The sequence below is a fragment of the Filicampus tigris genome, chromosome 11, assembly GCF_054856515.1.
Source record: "Filicampus tigris isolate MCC_2025a chromosome 11, RoL_Ftig_1.0, whole genome shotgun sequence".
Classification (NCBI taxonomy): domain Eukaryota; kingdom Metazoa; phylum Chordata; class Actinopteri; order Syngnathiformes; family Syngnathidae; genus Filicampus; species Filicampus tigris.
The window spans coordinates 17,640,079-17,656,494 of NC_141227.1; the positions used below are offsets into that span (position 1 = coordinate 17,640,079).

The window sequence follows — 16,416 nt, forward strand, 5'->3', positions numbered from 1 at the left end:
AATCCCTTTTTTGGTCATATACGTTAAAACACAACTTGACAGTGGTACATAAATATGATCAGTGAAAGAAATCTTTGGCCTGATCTTGAGCTTTCTAATTTGAAACCAGCGCACCTTCACTCACATTTATCTCACACTCGTGGGCACACCCACGCGGACTCGCGCTGACCTGTTACCTTGTGAACGGTATTCAGAATGGCGTGTTACTACGAAATGTTACCGGTTTGATGTTTTGTTTCCAGTGAGGCTGCCCAAGTGTAATAATGACTGTTTTGACAATTATAACTCTCCCCCAAATATTTTTGGGTTCATCTTAACCTCCTCCTTAAACCTCAGGATCCAATAGGATGTTTCTGCTCCCCAACCAGGTCCCAACAGGTGTTGTTGATGTCTTCTCTCCTTTTGGTCCGTCTTTTCTTTCTCCATGTCTCCTTTTAAAACACGTCCGGTCCATTAGAGACGAACTAATGTCTTTTGTTTTTAATTTGGCTGCTCTGCTACTCGCCGCCCTGTCCATTTCGTTTCAGTTTGACGAACGGACACGCCGTCGTCAAGATAAAAGTTGCTCGTTGTTTGAGTTGTGTCACTTCCCAATGTATTGTCTCAATTGTGATGCTGTCGTTGGCAAAATATCGAATTAACGTCGTAAGCTTCGCTTCGATTCCCGGCCCAGTAAACAACGCGGCGTTCGTCTCTTTTGACGCTGAATCGTAAAAACGACATGTACGTCGTTCACGAGCAAACAAGTGGTGAGACACATGGATTCAAGTGGAACATATTCCATCCTTGGCATACCTTTCCCCCACTTATTAACTTTTGCTCCTCTTCCTTCTAGACGACTAAGTCAAAACATTTGCCGAAGTGTCGGGGTGAGGCGGAGGACAAGCGCGTCTTGTAAAACATATGCACTTAATATCCAGCTCGTAAAACTTGTACAATTAAAAGCTATTTTGGAAAACAGAGAAAGGGAGAGAAATATTTATGTGTCTGGCGCTGGATAGAGGTCGTTTTATCTCGGGGCAGCGAGGGCCCGCTGGGGCACAGGTAACAACTGTCAACAGGCCATGGAAGGGTGCTGAAACGCTGTGGGGGCTCGCGGCGGGGTCCTGCCAGATGTGAGGGCGCGTTTTCCTCTTTTTAACCCTTCCATACTGTGCACTGTCCATGCAGTGATTTACTGAAACCGGACGCCAACTCGATTGCGCACGCAAACAGGCGTGGAAGCTGATCTGGGTCTGCTAAATGCGATCATTTTTGATACTCTTTCACTGTTTAAATATTGAACCTTGACTCTTCCAAGACCAACAGGTGCCTGTGGTGGGAACACAGACAGTTCTTGGAACTGTTTCAAGCTACCATGAAAAATACATTCATGGCATTTACAGTTTTGCAGTTTCAAGATTCTCACCGTAGCCGTTATTTTCTTTCATGTAACACATACAAGTAAATCGAAAATCCATTTTCCATTGGGACAATGGAGTTGTTTTTTTTTTTTTTTTTAAATGGCGAGAGGCAGCCACATCATAAATAAAACAAAACAAAACAAACAAAAAAAAAACGTTGAAAGTTCAAGTGTCGTTGCAGCTACTGATGGAGGTTTTAAAAAAAAAAAAAAGGGTCTGTGCAGTCAGGTTGATGGAAAAGCTGCAAAAGGCAATTCTGAACGTGAGAATGTGCAGAGCCCTCGTGGTCGTCGTCGTAGCGGACGGCAAACATCGTAAATCTGGCCGCGCTCTCTGTTTACGTTGCGCTGACCTCGCCGTGCCCTCTGGGCCGAGCTCGCCGTGATCCTCCAAGCTGTTGACGTACGTGCGCTCACGTACGTACAAGCAGACTCTGGATTTCAGTGTAAATAGGTCCACATTTCAGATTTTGACACATTCATATTAACATTACATTGTAGGGTTTTTTTTGGTTGTTTTTTTGGGGGAGGGGCTAGCTTTGCCCGGATGGCAAAACTAACATGCATTTTTAAATGGGTAGCGTGTGTTTTATCTATTTTTTTATTTTTGTCTTGGATTATTGAATTTTTAATTCAAGGTTTTTCTGTTTTTGTTTTATTGGTGTATTTCTCAGTTTTTTTTATTCGTCACATGTTTATTTTTGTCATTTCTGTGTTGTATTTTTCTTTTTTTATTGTTGTATTTTTTCACATTTTACTTTCAAAAAATTGTTGCAATTTTGTACTTATTTGTGTTTCAATTTTGAAATTTTTGTTTTTGTCTTTACTTTTGAATTCCTAATTAGATTATTGTTTTAATGTTTATTGCTGCATGTGTTTCTTATATTTGCATGCATTTATTGTTTTGAAGTAGGATTTTCAAGAAAAATTCTCTAGAATACATGCGCCGCAAGCTCGTCTATTATGTCCATGTACGCAGCAACCGAGGTTTTGTTTTTTTGTGTGTTACTACTGGAGCATATACAGTATAATCCCATTTGGATATACATTGTACAGTCATATAACGCTTTGCACTTTTTTGTGGGATATACAACAAAAAATTATCCAGAGTACACATGTAATCTAATGTATTATGTCCATGTATGCGGCAGATATAACTGAGGGACTATTATGCTTTTTGGAATAATAACGTTGGGGGGGGGGACGCACAGCCTCTTCTTGTTGTAATAAACCACACGCACACGCGCACACACACACACACACACACACACACACACACACTGGGTCGCGCACACCTCTGCGCGGTCCAAAATGCCGTAAAAATTTACGGTCTGAACATTCCTGCGGGGTCAAGCAATTTATCAAATGCTGCACATTCTGGTTTCAATTACACAGGCCATTGTTGAGCACGCTCGTTTTTAGCAGGTTGATTCGGCCCGCTTGGTCCGGTCGCCTGACACTCAGAACCAATGTGACCACCGGCCGCCATCTTCCCATGCAGGGAAAGCATGTCCATCCTCCTCTCAAAGTCACTCTTCTTGTTTTTTTTCTCTTTGCCATTCTGATCTCATCCCCCTTCCTTTCTTTCTCTCTCTCTCTCTCTCTCTGTGGTAGAGTGGCGATAAATCCGCATTTTTATTGCCGTAGAATTCCTCTCTCTCGGCAGGGCTGACAGCTCCCCACCGCGGGGGATGCGGCCGGGTCCAAACCCGATCCCCTCCCCATCCTCCATCACTCCATCCCTGCCTCCATCTGGCCCTGATTAGCGGGAGAGAGTGGAAGGGTGGCAGGGCGTGGCCGAGTGGAGGAGGAGGAGGAGGAGGAGGATGCGCGCACAACATGTTGCTATGGAGGAGGAGAGAAAACGAAGGACAAGGTGAAGACAAGCGCGGTCACTTAGGGAGGTCCGAATGAAAGATACTAGCGCCGGATGGAGCTTTTGAAGTGGAAGTGACACGCGGGATGTAAAAAAAAAAAAAAAAAAAAAAAATGACTGTGACAAATAAGTAAACACTGACGCTCGCCTACTTTGCTTTTATGTCCGGCCAAAAGCGGCGACGGCTACCAGGGAGAAACCTTGTCGCAAGACAGAGGTGGGAAAATGAGGAATGGCAACAGTCGTATGGAATGGCCCATTCTGAAAGAATAGGGGTGTAACCAACCACAAATGATGGTTTGGTAAGCATCTGGTTCAAAGGTGACAGTTTGGTAGGGAAACAAAATGCAAAACATAAAAGTTATTTTCTTTGGTGTAAACTGGAAGACATTTCGTGTTTACGATGAAAATGAATACTGCTTGTTGTAAAGCCTCCAATAAATGAAACCTCCTAAAATAAATTATGTATACTGCTATGTAAAAAAGGGGAAAAATACTTATTCAAAAACTATAATACCTCTTTTTTTCTGTTTTGGAAAGTGCAACACTAATAATTGTCTTCTTTTGAGTAAATAACCTATGCAGGCAAGTTCAATTTAATAACAATGATCAACAACAAATTATAGTCAGAGATGGATTTATGTGTCCCGAAATGTATTTTGGATGCCAATTTCAGAAGTATTTTCTATCATAGCAGGTTTTTGATATATTAAATTTTTTTGTTTTTAAATTTAACCTATAAAAATTTGCATAATACGGCTATAACCATGTGTTGTAATTTATAGCTATGATGTTAAATTCTACCTGTTGTTGAACTGCTGTTGTTTTTTTGTGTTTTTTTTTTTTTTTAGCAAAGTCAATAGTTTGGTTTCTTTTTAGTAAATAACCCATTGTAATAATGAATAACGTATTGCAGATTGCATGTTTTCTTCTTATTAAGTACATTCATAATGTGTCTTTCTTTTCAGAAATTAACATTGAAGACAAGTGCAATTTAATACTATAAAACAGCCTAAATATTTTCTTTTTAGGAAAGTGCAGCCTCAATCGTTGTCTTCTTTTGTAGGAAACAAAGGTTGTAGACAAGTGCAATTTAATAGTGCATGGACGCTTAAATCTTTCCTTTTTAGTCATGTTCAACATCAATAGTTTGCCTTCTTTGTGGTATTTGAACAATGCTGACAAGTGCAATTTAACCCTTTCATGCACAGTGGTTACTACAGTGGACAGCTATTTAAAAGTTGCTTTCGCCTATATTTAGTCATCTAAAAAATATATTCATATTTTAAATAATTACATGAAATCATAATTAATGCATGAAAGGGCTCAAATATTTTTTAAAAATTAGATTAATTAATATAGGCGAAAGCAACTTTTAAATAGCTGTCCACTGTAGTGACCAAAGTGCATGAAAGGGTTAATAACACAAAACTTCAATTTTTTTTCTATTTAGGAGAAAGTGCATCATCAAAAGTTTGTCTTCTTTTTAAGACCTGAATGATGCGGACACATGCAATTGAACAATAATAATAATAATCATCATCGTCAATGTTTTCTTTTTCGGAAATGAGAATAGCAAACTACACCCCTGGACTGGTCGTCAATCGCAGGGCACAACAGCAGTTAACTTCTTTGTACACTTGCATAACACTGAACAAATATGGTAATCATGACAGATTACGCAAAAAGTATTTCAATCAGTACACTATGCACAGTAGAACTACATCATTGGAAGAATACATAACTGTAATTTCAAAACCCACACATCAAAAAGTGTAGCAATAAACAACTCAAGCTTGCTGTTGAAAACAACCTCCTCTATTGCAACAGGAGTCGACTTATCTTTACTGCTTGCTTTTTACACAACTATGACATCTTTATAAGCAAAGTCATCCGAAAAAAAAAAAAAAAAAAAAAAATCAATATCATAAAGTGTCGAGTAGGCTGCTGCTGCTGCGTGTTGTGCATTCCCTTTGTTGCCGTCAAAGACGAGTTTGTAAAATAAAGATGATCAAACCGGGCTGCCAGAAACACTTTCGATTAAATCTTTACGACGTGTGAAAGGTTAGCAGACGTGAGCTTGCCTTCGCTAATTCCGTCGTACGGCTGAGACGTGATAATGACCTCATTTGGACCCAGGGTGTGCGTGTGTGCGCGTGGCTGTGTGCGTGCGCATGTGTGTGTGTGTGCGTGCTGGCAGCCTTCGTGTGCCATGCAGGCCAGTGTAATAAACACAAGTGCTTTGGACAAGCTGGTCCAGCACATCAAATGCTACATAATGTACTTTGGCAGCCTCAGCTCCACATTTGTAGACTCACTGTGTGGTCAATTCAAATGGTATAAAAATTATTGTGTGACCAAATCTGCTTTTGTGAATATAATGCTCCATTTTTTTTTTTTTTTAATTATTGAGACGTATACATGGAACAATATTTATTACTGTACAAGTGCGCATATTGAGAGATGCTCCTAATATTTTGAGCCTCTAATATGGCAACTTATGGCAATAAACCTCAGGATAACTTTTCCCATAGGAAATATGCAAATATGGAATCATTTGTAGCAGGGTGTCATCATAAAAGTACATGCACTGCTCCTCTAGTGAGGCATAATGATGAGATTTTGATGTAATGGTCGCCCAAAACAAAACCAAGAAAAAGCAAAAACAAAAGCCCAGTGGAATGAATTTTTCCCATAGGCAATAACAGTAGTAGAAATAATTTGTTCCAGATTCAAACTGTCGCAAATATAAAACCCTTATTAACTGTTCGGGCAATGATTTATTTAACATGTTGAGCAGTCTTAACCGTCATGTCACTGTGAACAAATAATCCAAGAACATAACTTTTACGACAACGATGTAATGTCAGAGATGGATTTTTTTTTTTTTTGGCACTTAGAAATATATTTTATTGTGACGCAAAGTGCAAATAGTTGCAAAAGAAAAAAGCAAGTCTATGCTAACTGACAAAATGTAAATTAAAAAAAAAAGGGGAAAAAGATGTAAACCACTGTAACTACGAATGTAAAATGTTTCATGCAAGTGTAAAAAGAATTTAACCAATGCTAATAGTAAAACAGTGTCGGTCAACAGCAACAAAAGAAAAGATTTGGTTCAAAGATTTCATCAAAATTTGGTTTTGATGGTGAAGGAATAATAAGCCATGTCATGTTTGAACATAGCTATTGTTTGCAAAACGGTTAAAAGAAAAAGCAAAATGCGCAATGTATCTTTTGAGCTAGCAAAATGTTTGCATGACCTTTGCTGAGTTTTCTATGTAGGCGAACGCTTACAATCTCGGGGGCGTGTTACCAACTGTCGCACTTACTCGACAATCCCTTGTATTTAAACGTCAACTCTCTCATCTAATTTAGACTCGCTAAGAAAAAAGAAAAAAAAACCTAGTATGATTTCTATCCATTATTACACGTCCATTTATCTGAGCGAGGAGACGCGACGGGGAGGACGGGTGGGGGGGGCGTTATAACTCGGAGGAATAACAATACCATTAAAAAGCCTGCGCGGCAAGTATCAATCATGCTTGCCGTTAATGTCCCTCCAAGCCTATTCACGCGGCCCCCTCTCCTTTCTTAATGTCCACCCATCTGTGTGTGCGCGTGCGCGCGTGCGTATGTGTGTGCGCTACATTCAAAGCCCTCTAATCAACAATCGCTGCATCTGGGCCAGATAATGAATGGCATTGTTTATCACCTCACTCTTGCTCTAGGTGATAAATGCAACTAATGCCGTCATCTGAATGGGAAATGAGAGAGCTTCTTTTCTTCTTTTTTTTTTTCTTTAAATCTCAAGGAATGATCGTGTTAATAACGTTTTCGCCATGAGGATGGTGATGATGATGATATCAGGCGGCCCGTCGAGGCAATAAAAGCGACGGGCATGGCAAATGAGTTTATGGAGCAATTGAACTTGATTTAGTGGGTAAATGATGACAAATTTAGCAAATATCAGACAAGAACAACTAAAGGCGTTTAACAGAATGAGGAGGGTGTTTATTTTTGGGTTACGGGGCGTACTATGCTGTGCAGTTGCAATGTGCAGTGACGGGCGATACCACGCAACCTTACGGATACCACACTAAGTATACCGATACCAAGATCTAGATTTGGCTGGCATTTCATATGAAATATGACTAAAATGTCACTTGAAATCCTTCCATTGTGGTATTCATTAGTTGACTACATTTCCTTAGTAAAACAGAGTCAAACAGCGGCTGAAATCGATAGTCATATAGTGTAAATATCAATACAAATATAGATACTAATACGACAAATGTGACACCAAGTATGTCATCCATACCGATTCGTATAATCATTTTTAAGAAAAAAAAAAATAAGATAATAATGTTAACTGTAGCTTCTTTTACTCAGCATGTTTTATAAGGGGTGATATTACGATTAATTATTTTAAAAATTAACCCCAACTCCAAATTCCAAAAACCTGACTCAATTTTTTTTTTAAATCATGGTTTTAATACTGACAGTAATTCTTTTGGTGTGTATTTTTTTGAAGCCTATAAAAGCAGAATAACAAAAGATCCGTTCATAAAGAACAAGAAAAAAAAATCTCAATCGTATTTTACTGTGTCTTTGTATCCCAGTGGAATAACAGCGGCTCCGTGTCAGAACCCTGTGGGACACCTCAGTGGAATACAGACACAACCAGCTCTCTCGACAGTTTTTAAGCAGTCCCCTCTGGCCCTTTAACTGTGAAAAAGAAAAAAAAACGCACCCCAAACTCACCCCCTCCTCTGTATCAGTATCAGACACAATCATTGATAAAGACAAGCTTTCTGATAGCTTCTCCACAAGTGATTTGCTGGCCATTTGAGCTCCTTATGACGCACACGTGTGTTGGGAGACAATAAGGCTGCTTGCATGGAGGCAACCAAGTCACATTTATGTGTGTTAAACATTCAAATGGATCAGTGCACATTTACATTATATCACGTGCCAGCTTTCGTCTCTTTTAACCACACACGGGCAGCAATCGTCCCAGAAAAATACTTAAATGAGGTTTTTGATGACAAAATATTGCTTTGAGTTCTGCGATCGGCACCAGTGTTTTACCCAGTGAATGCGAACTAAATTACTGCACTTTTGAATGAGCTGATCTGAAGAATGATGCAACTGTATTTGAGGGATGAAGGCTTTTTTTTTTTTTTTTTTTTAACTAAAATGAACGAACTTTTCTACCATATTATAATTTCAGATACGCCTGTTAATCATATACAGCATATCGTATGCATACTATGTATGCTTATATAGAACATACGTACAGCAAGGTGCAAACAAAGGAACACAGTTGTAAAGGTTACACCGGGTTGTTTATTATTTACTGTACGTTCTTCGTTCATTCGGCAGATACGCTGAATGGCCACCACGATCACCAACATCACCCCGTTGTTGATGGACCATGTGACCTCATATGAGGAACAAACGATGAAACTGACAACAACAACAACAAACTCAAACTGTCAAAGTGTAGATGAGTGTCGAAACAGGACAGAGGATTTAGTCCTCAAAAATTTCGCCAATACGACTGGAAGCCACTCTAACATCATGCAGAGGCTGAACATTGACACTGCCCCTAAATAAAGGAAAATAACAAAACACTTAATCATTCAATTAAAATGTATTGCACAGCAACCCGTTCTTAGAGATTAAATGCAATTTGATTGAATTTTAAAGTTAAATACCACCGAGCTGCACTTCAGTCTGCATGTGTACGACAATTTAAAAATCATTGATATACAGGTATCGTAGATATGACACAATATGATAGAAGCTGTAGATAGATGGATGTTCAACTCCATGTAAAAAAAAAAAAAAAAAAAAATGGCCTCCTTGTGCAAAACGAACAGAGATGCCTGCTCAAATTTGATCAATGTCACTAGTAAAGTGCTTCATGATGGTATTAATTTAAGGCTCAGACACTCAGAAGACGCCGCCTTAACTCTTCTGTCCCATCACTACCCCCCCTCTCCTCCTGCCGCCCCCCGCCCTCCTCATCCACGCCAGCTGGGCTTCGGCAGGCTGATGCCGGGTCCCGCTAGGTGCCACTGACAGCTGAATTATCCCACAGGCCGCGACGCTTGATTATCAGCGGAGAAGTCATCAGGGCGTCCCGCCGCCTCGCACCCCCAGCCTGTCCTCCCCACCGCACCTCCCCTGTGTCACCCCTCGTCAAGGCGGGGGCGCCTCCTCTTGACAGGTAATCTCAACAATAACAATTACCGCCATTACTGGTGTCATACACAAGTGGCGCACCCGTAACAAAAGGCCTTTCTAATTCAGCGCGCAGACACCAACAGGTAACAAGGTATCGGCGCAGAGGGGACGCACGCAAGGGGCACTGCCAAGGTAAATTGAAATGCAAATAAGAGGGGAATTTATGGCATTAAGACAGGGCTTGCGATGCATTTACAGCTCAGATGAGACATTTTGACCCCTGAACTTACTAAAATAACCAACACCCAAATGTACTGTATACAAGGAACCTAACAAAATGTGTTAAATGCACTTCAAATGGACCTCAAATTCCTATTTGAAGGCTTAAAACACAAAATAGAAAAATAGCTTTGCGTAGATAAATGTTGATGTGGTGACATAGAATTAATTCAAATTAAATTGTTACGATAAAAAAAAAAAAACACTACCCCTCAACCATTTCATATTAAAAAATAACCCTACTAACGTTCACTTGGATAACAAGTGATGAAGGGCGATGGTGTCAAATGGCTTTTAAGAAGACAGATAAAATAGCTGATTGTGACATTTCCCACACTTTTTAAGCCCCCTTTTACATGCTGACAGATATGGTGCACCCCCTACGCACCTTCGAAAAACAAAACAAAAGAAGCAAAAACAAAATTAATTTTAAGGCAAGACATGGCGACCGCAAGATAAAAATGCACAGACTGAATTGAATTGTGGATTTTGTTGTTTGTTGGAGATGAAAATAAAGGGTAATGTCGTGTTTTCTCAATAATGCGAATATTAACAGCCTTTGTTGTGGCGGCGCCTTCATTTGGAATAAATAGCAAAATAAACAAGTAAATAAATTAAAACATGCAGATGACTCTTGAGGAGTATTCATCAAAAAGGTTTCTCTGAACAATGACTTGGCAAACATCACAAAATGTGTTATGGATTAATGTTAGGAATAAAATAGCTGACAGTATTGTATTCCCCAAATCGTATATGCCAGACACCCCTCCACCATCACCAAAGAAAAAACAGGCAAAACGCAATTAAAAAGTATCAAAATATAATGAAAACACACAAACAATAAAACTGAAAATAATCAGATCACCGCATATAGCTATAGATTGTTGTGTTTGGTCAGAGTTTAGATTTTTCTACTGAATTGTTTGCTTTTGATGGTTTAATGTACTTTCAAAAGATTTCATTTAGTGTGGAAAAAATAAAAATTACACTTTAAAAACATCCACTGTAAACGTGACATTATCATCCAACGTAACCATTTCGCATGTTGGTAATCCTTGGTTTACAAGCATTTTACTGGACACAATTCAATTTGACTGCAAGGTTTCAGGAAAGCATGCGGTATATCTTGCAGTGTTGTCATTATTGATGATACAATTTGATCGGAAAATCTCATCGATTGGGTGCACTTTTATTGATTTTTATGAGGCAACTGGAAATCACAGGAGGAAGGGATGACACGTGAGGGAATCAAATAATAAATATCTTTAGGGACATCGTGTGGGGGGGGGAAGCTAATTGAGAATACAAAAGAGACGACAATCTTGCAAAAAGAAAAACACCACAATAAATACCAAGTCACTAATTGGAAATGTGTCGATTTACGATTTGCTCGTTATTTTTCGTTACTTGGTTAAGTGCGTGCCGCCATGCACGCGTCCACATTTGACTTATAAATACTCAGCTTTAATTCGGCACGTAAATAAACCCGAATCAAGCAAGCGTGGTGGAGCGGAACCGCAATGTAAACAAGGCCCGCGGCGTCAAATAGTCAAAGGAGAGAGACCCTAATGAGAAGACGTGGGCTTCAATTAACACGCGTCACAGTCCACACCATCACATGTCACTCGCACTCTGCTTCCGAACAAACAACTAAACACTTGGACTTACTTTGTTGGCTCAGCGGAGGAGGACGGCCTAGATGTGTGTGAAAGAGTCCGAGCAAAACTGCAACCACAGCAGCATATTTATCCGTTCGCTCTTTTTTCGTTATTTCACACCGTTTTTCGTGGCAGGTTTATTTTGTGCGACGTTTTTTTCTTTGCTTATTAAAATACTAAGAAAAAATAATAATATTAAAAAAAAAAAAAGAAACATACTATAGTTCTTGATGGAGAAAAAAAGCACGCAAATGCAGGATTGGTTAAAAAAAAAAAAAAAATAAAGACAACACCGGAAATATTTGTTGTTCAATTCGAAATTACACAATAAAACCTTGAAAAGCAAGATATATAATTGAAATGAGCAATTATCTAGTGAAATGGGTTGTTTGTATTTTCAAATACTAAATAATAAACACAATGTACGATTTACAATGTTGAGAATATTAAATGTAATGCAGGAATATTAGGATCATTGTCAATCTATTTTTCACCCAGTCTAATAACGTACATGAAATTAAAAAAAAATACAATACAAACAATTAATTTGAACGGTCAAATCAGTTTGACATGACTGCAATTCGGTGTGCACACAAATATAAAACAAGCTTTCAACCCACTAAAGAACAAATAGGCCACAAGAAAAATGGAAATTACATTTTTTTCAGAATTGTTTTAATTTTTTTTATTAGAGTAAAAGCAGTTCATATCACTTACATCAAAACAACATCAAAAACAAACTCGCTTCTTGTATTGTAATTGTTTGTTTGCTGTTATCGCATGTGACAATAAAACGTGGGAAATTGAAACCAAGAAAATCTACCTAGCAACAACATTTTCCTGCTCACGCAGGCCGAAATAAACATTTTGGTCTTAATGTTGTCGTTCTCCTGACCTGAGCCGCTCGTCTTCCTCGGTAGCTCAGCAGGAGCTTGGACGGCATTTTCTGGCCCTCCCGCCTGTCGGGGATCTTTTTTTCTTTCTTTTTTTTTTTTTTTTGTGTGTAAATCTTACGCATATCATTTACATACGGTTTAAGCACCCTGACGAGGCCTGGCTTGTCACATCCTCGACACCGCTGGACCACTAGCTTCTCCGCGGACGATTGCGTCTGGCGGAAACAAAAGGCCGAGGAAAAGTGCGGCGAGGAGAGAGAGGGAGGATAAATGAGCCCTCTGTGTACCCCCCCCCCCCTCCCCACTCGACAAGCTGCCTGGCTCTATACGTGACTCTTGAACCAGGCTGCGTTTTGTGTTAAGCAGCACCCTCTCATGACAGATCTGCGGCGGGGTCGGCGGTCAAAGTTGAGGACCGGGTCGTGGAGGGGTTGTGGGGGGGGGGGGGGGGTTGTACTCTGCAAACTCTCCACCGGCATGCCTTACTTCAACCCCCCCGCCCCACCCTCAAGTTTCCTTCTGGCATGACGTCACATGGCGACCCCCCCTCCCAAAAAAAAAACAAAGCACACCGCCAAATGTTTACGTATTTGCAGACATTTTTCTCGCAGCCGTTAAAAGCTCGCCGAAAAGCAATAATTCACACGCCGACTCGATGTAAACACACAGTCGAAGCTGGGAGGAACGAGAGCTAGCTCTTGCTCAGGCTAGGCTCGACGCTTTGGAAGTTGTTTGCATTCAAAAGCTTGACTGCTGGGTTGACGACAGATGATACCGCAATTTTGATGCGATTCCAAGTAGCGGGTGTCACTGATGTTTTACAAAATTTATATATAACCCTTCAAATCATTGTAATTCCAGCATGTCAATATAACTGTAAATTGGTACAGAAATTTTCAACACTTGAATAAGTATGTCTGCTCAGCTCAAAATGAAGATTCTCTGGTGGATACCGATTAGCGATACGACACATTTCCTGACTGAAGTGACAAAAAAGTGCAGCTGGTACCAACCAGAATTTACAAAAACATGTTGAAGAATAGAAACCCTCATTCTATCACTATTTCAGCATGTCAATATGATCGCTCAAATAGAGTTAGAGACATTACCAAGACAATATCAAATGACTGGTATCGCCACTACTGATAATTTACAAAAACAGAATGAGTAAAGCAAGATAGAGAAAGGATAGACCCCTCATTTCATCATTATAGCTTGTCAATACTTTAATATGTCTGACTGCTTAGCTCAAAATGAGCTCGTGATAAATAAACGATACCAAACATTTACTTATTGTTACGAAATCAAGGGGAGTCGATTTTAGGATGGCAATATCAGTATCAATACTTTACTTTAAAGACATGTTCGGTACAGCAGTAAAGGAAGCTTGGCAAATTATCTCTTAGTTAATCATTGCCGCTTGCAAATACAATTACTCAAACAAGTTTTACCGCAGTATCACTTCACAATGTACGATACCAGGTAAAAATCGATTCTGGTACAGCCAATATCGATACATTACAGTAAAAGAAAATGTTGCGCAATGTGAAGGAACACTGTCAAGAAAGACTGCCCATTCCAATACAGTATGTCTTGTAAATAAAATTACTCTGTATTATCCTATCAGTTTACAGTATATAATCCAAAGATGAAATAGAGATGTAGCAAAATCATCATGCGTAAAAGAATATTGGCATCGACGTCCCATTTCACCATTATAGGTTGTAAATATCCCTCAAACATGTTGTATCATGCACTTCATCTTATTAGATTAGCATAAATGTTGTAGGAAAAATACACTTTTGACTTTTGGATAGTAAGGAATGTACACATTTTTTTACACTCATTAAACAAGGTACGATGGTTGCACACAGACACAAACACACAAACAGACTTTAGTTCATTTAGACAAAGGCGGAGGCAAACCACACGAAGCGGAACCCCGCCGACCACAAGCAGAAAGACGGAGGGAACGCGTGATGGAGTTGGACTTGAGGATCAAACAATAAACAGTCCATTAAGTGTGCGGTGGTAGTGGGGGGGGGGGCAGGGGTTGGCGGGAGTGGGGGGGGGGGGCTCCTATCTGGTTTTGGGGGCGGCAGCGCAGGAATGATGGGAGTTTATTTAAAGCACAGTGACCCCGTGGCCGATGGCTGCCTCAGTGCAGGGATGAATAAAACTTTAATGGCTCATAAAACACAGCGACTCCCCCACCGAGCCCCCCCACCACCACCACACACCCCTTTCTGTGCGACTTTGCTGCGTTTATTCCCGCCGGCCAATCAGATGGCTCGACTCTCCAAACAGCAGCGGTGAGAGAGAGGAGTGATGGAGGAGGTGTGGGAGCAGTTGACGGTGGAAAGTTTGTGGAAGTACGCTTGTTAGTGTTCAACTTCGGTACATGTAATAAGCCACACGCTGCTTTTTCAATGCGTGCGGCGATGAAATAACATCACGGTACACATCCAACTGTTGTTTTGATTGTAAAAGTAGTATAGTTGGGATCGTCAATGACATGGCAATTTTATCTTTAGGTCGTAACATATCGTGGCAGAACCACAAGTATGTTTTATGACCGAAAGATCAAATTGACATTTGTTCCGTCGGCCTCATTAGTAGCAGGAGTCACGTTTGCAGTAGCCGCATTGATAGTGGTTTAAGGATTCCGTATCATTGGTCGAGGCCTCCGCGGATTTTCGATTTTGACACCACGCGAGCCCAGTGTCATCAAGTGATACAGAAACAACAGGAGAGTTTATAATAACTCCTCTTTTACCGTCAGAATTACTATACGATGACGACGCTAATGCTAAGCTAGGTTAAATGGCCCACGATACTAGCATTTCAACTGAAGGGCAGACGGGAGATTGTTAGCATGACAAATTCAAATTATTCGAACTTGGAATACAAACAGTTAAGCACTTGGAAGCGGAGCTAAAATCTCAAAAGACAGTTCAAAACTGGGCAACACAAAACCAAGAGAAGACAAGATAAGAAAGCTGCCATGTTTTTTTTTTTTTTTCTGTGTGTATATAACCTTTCCACAAGGTTATCAGTGATAAGTTAAGGGTGATGATGTCCACGGAAGTAAAAAAAAAAAAAAAAAGGAACTGAAAGTATCCCTCAAGATAAGGTTAACCACATATTTTGTCTTTTCAAATGATTAAAAAGAATAATCTTGTATCACTTATTTTTGCACTTAAAAGTTGCTCACATACAGAAAACATTTCCCTGAAAGTACCAAGTTGTATGACAGCAAAAGTTTCTTTTTTTTTCTTCAGGGTAATAAAAAAAAGTTATAATTAGTAATCATTTTTCACTCTTTCTCAAGGCTTAGATAACTAAGAAAAATTAACATAAAAATATACTAACAAATTAAGAGTGCTGCATATTTGATATAAAAATAAAAGGGTACAAAACCAGTATTGGCATGCGAATGAACATGTCACGTTCAAAACCGGATAGGACAACAAAAGAGAGTAAGAAAGACAGGAAGTGAGAACAAGTAAGACCGGAAGTCAAGACAAAAATGTAGCGAGAGGAGGAAGGGAGCGCTGTGCACCATTTCTCTCCGGCTAAGCTTTCACATACGTGTGGAAATCACACACAACCTTTCCACCTCTTTTGACAGAAAACTGCGAAGGTTCAAAGTGTCGGCAGCGGTCAAATCAAACCGGTGCAAAGAGAAGAAGGGCCAAGAGCCCGTCTGCGCAAACCGGCCGGGGACGGCCTGAACCTCTCTGGATAGGTAAACAAGATGCAGAAATTTAGGCAACTAGTAGCAAAAATGTGTGAATTATCCAATAAATGTTCACGTGGTGGTACAGTATATTTTTATAATGTTGTTAGCCTTACAGCATAGTTGCCCAAGTCATATTTGTATGTTTTTAGAAAACAAGAAAAAACACAACAAATTTAACAAACAAGTAGTCTGATCATTGACAATCTACACAGATATATATAAAAGTACATTTTATAAGTATATTTTAGTAAAAAGATTTTTTTTTTTTTTATTGGTATCGCTAGTCTAATAGCATTAATGTTAAGGTCATTTTTAACAACATTACAATGTCAATAACAAAAAAAACAATATCAATGTGCTTGGTAAATAAATAT

The 16,416-nt window shown here is 39.6% G+C and overlaps 2 long non-coding RNA genes across 2 annotated transcripts in view; one reads left to right on the forward strand and one right to left on the reverse strand.

The window, feature by feature from the left end:
- The window catches only part of LOC147139985 (uncharacterized), a 32,988-nt gene extending 21,327 nt beyond the window's left edge, over positions 1 to 11,661 (reverse strand). Inside the window, exon 1 of the long non-coding RNA XR_015088599.1 lies at positions 11,415 to 11,661. This is a non-coding gene — a long non-coding RNA (uncharacterized LOC147139985). The remainder of the gene's footprint in view (positions 1 to 11,414) is intronic.
- Positions 9,477 to 16,109, forward strand: LOC147139986 (uncharacterized). Its single transcript, XR_015088600.1, has 3 exons — positions 9,477 to 9,510; positions 9,594 to 9,659; positions 15,932 to 16,109. It is a non-coding gene; the product is annotated as an uncharacterized LOC147139986 (long non-coding RNA).
- Positions 16,110 to 16,416: the final 307 nt, after the last annotated feature.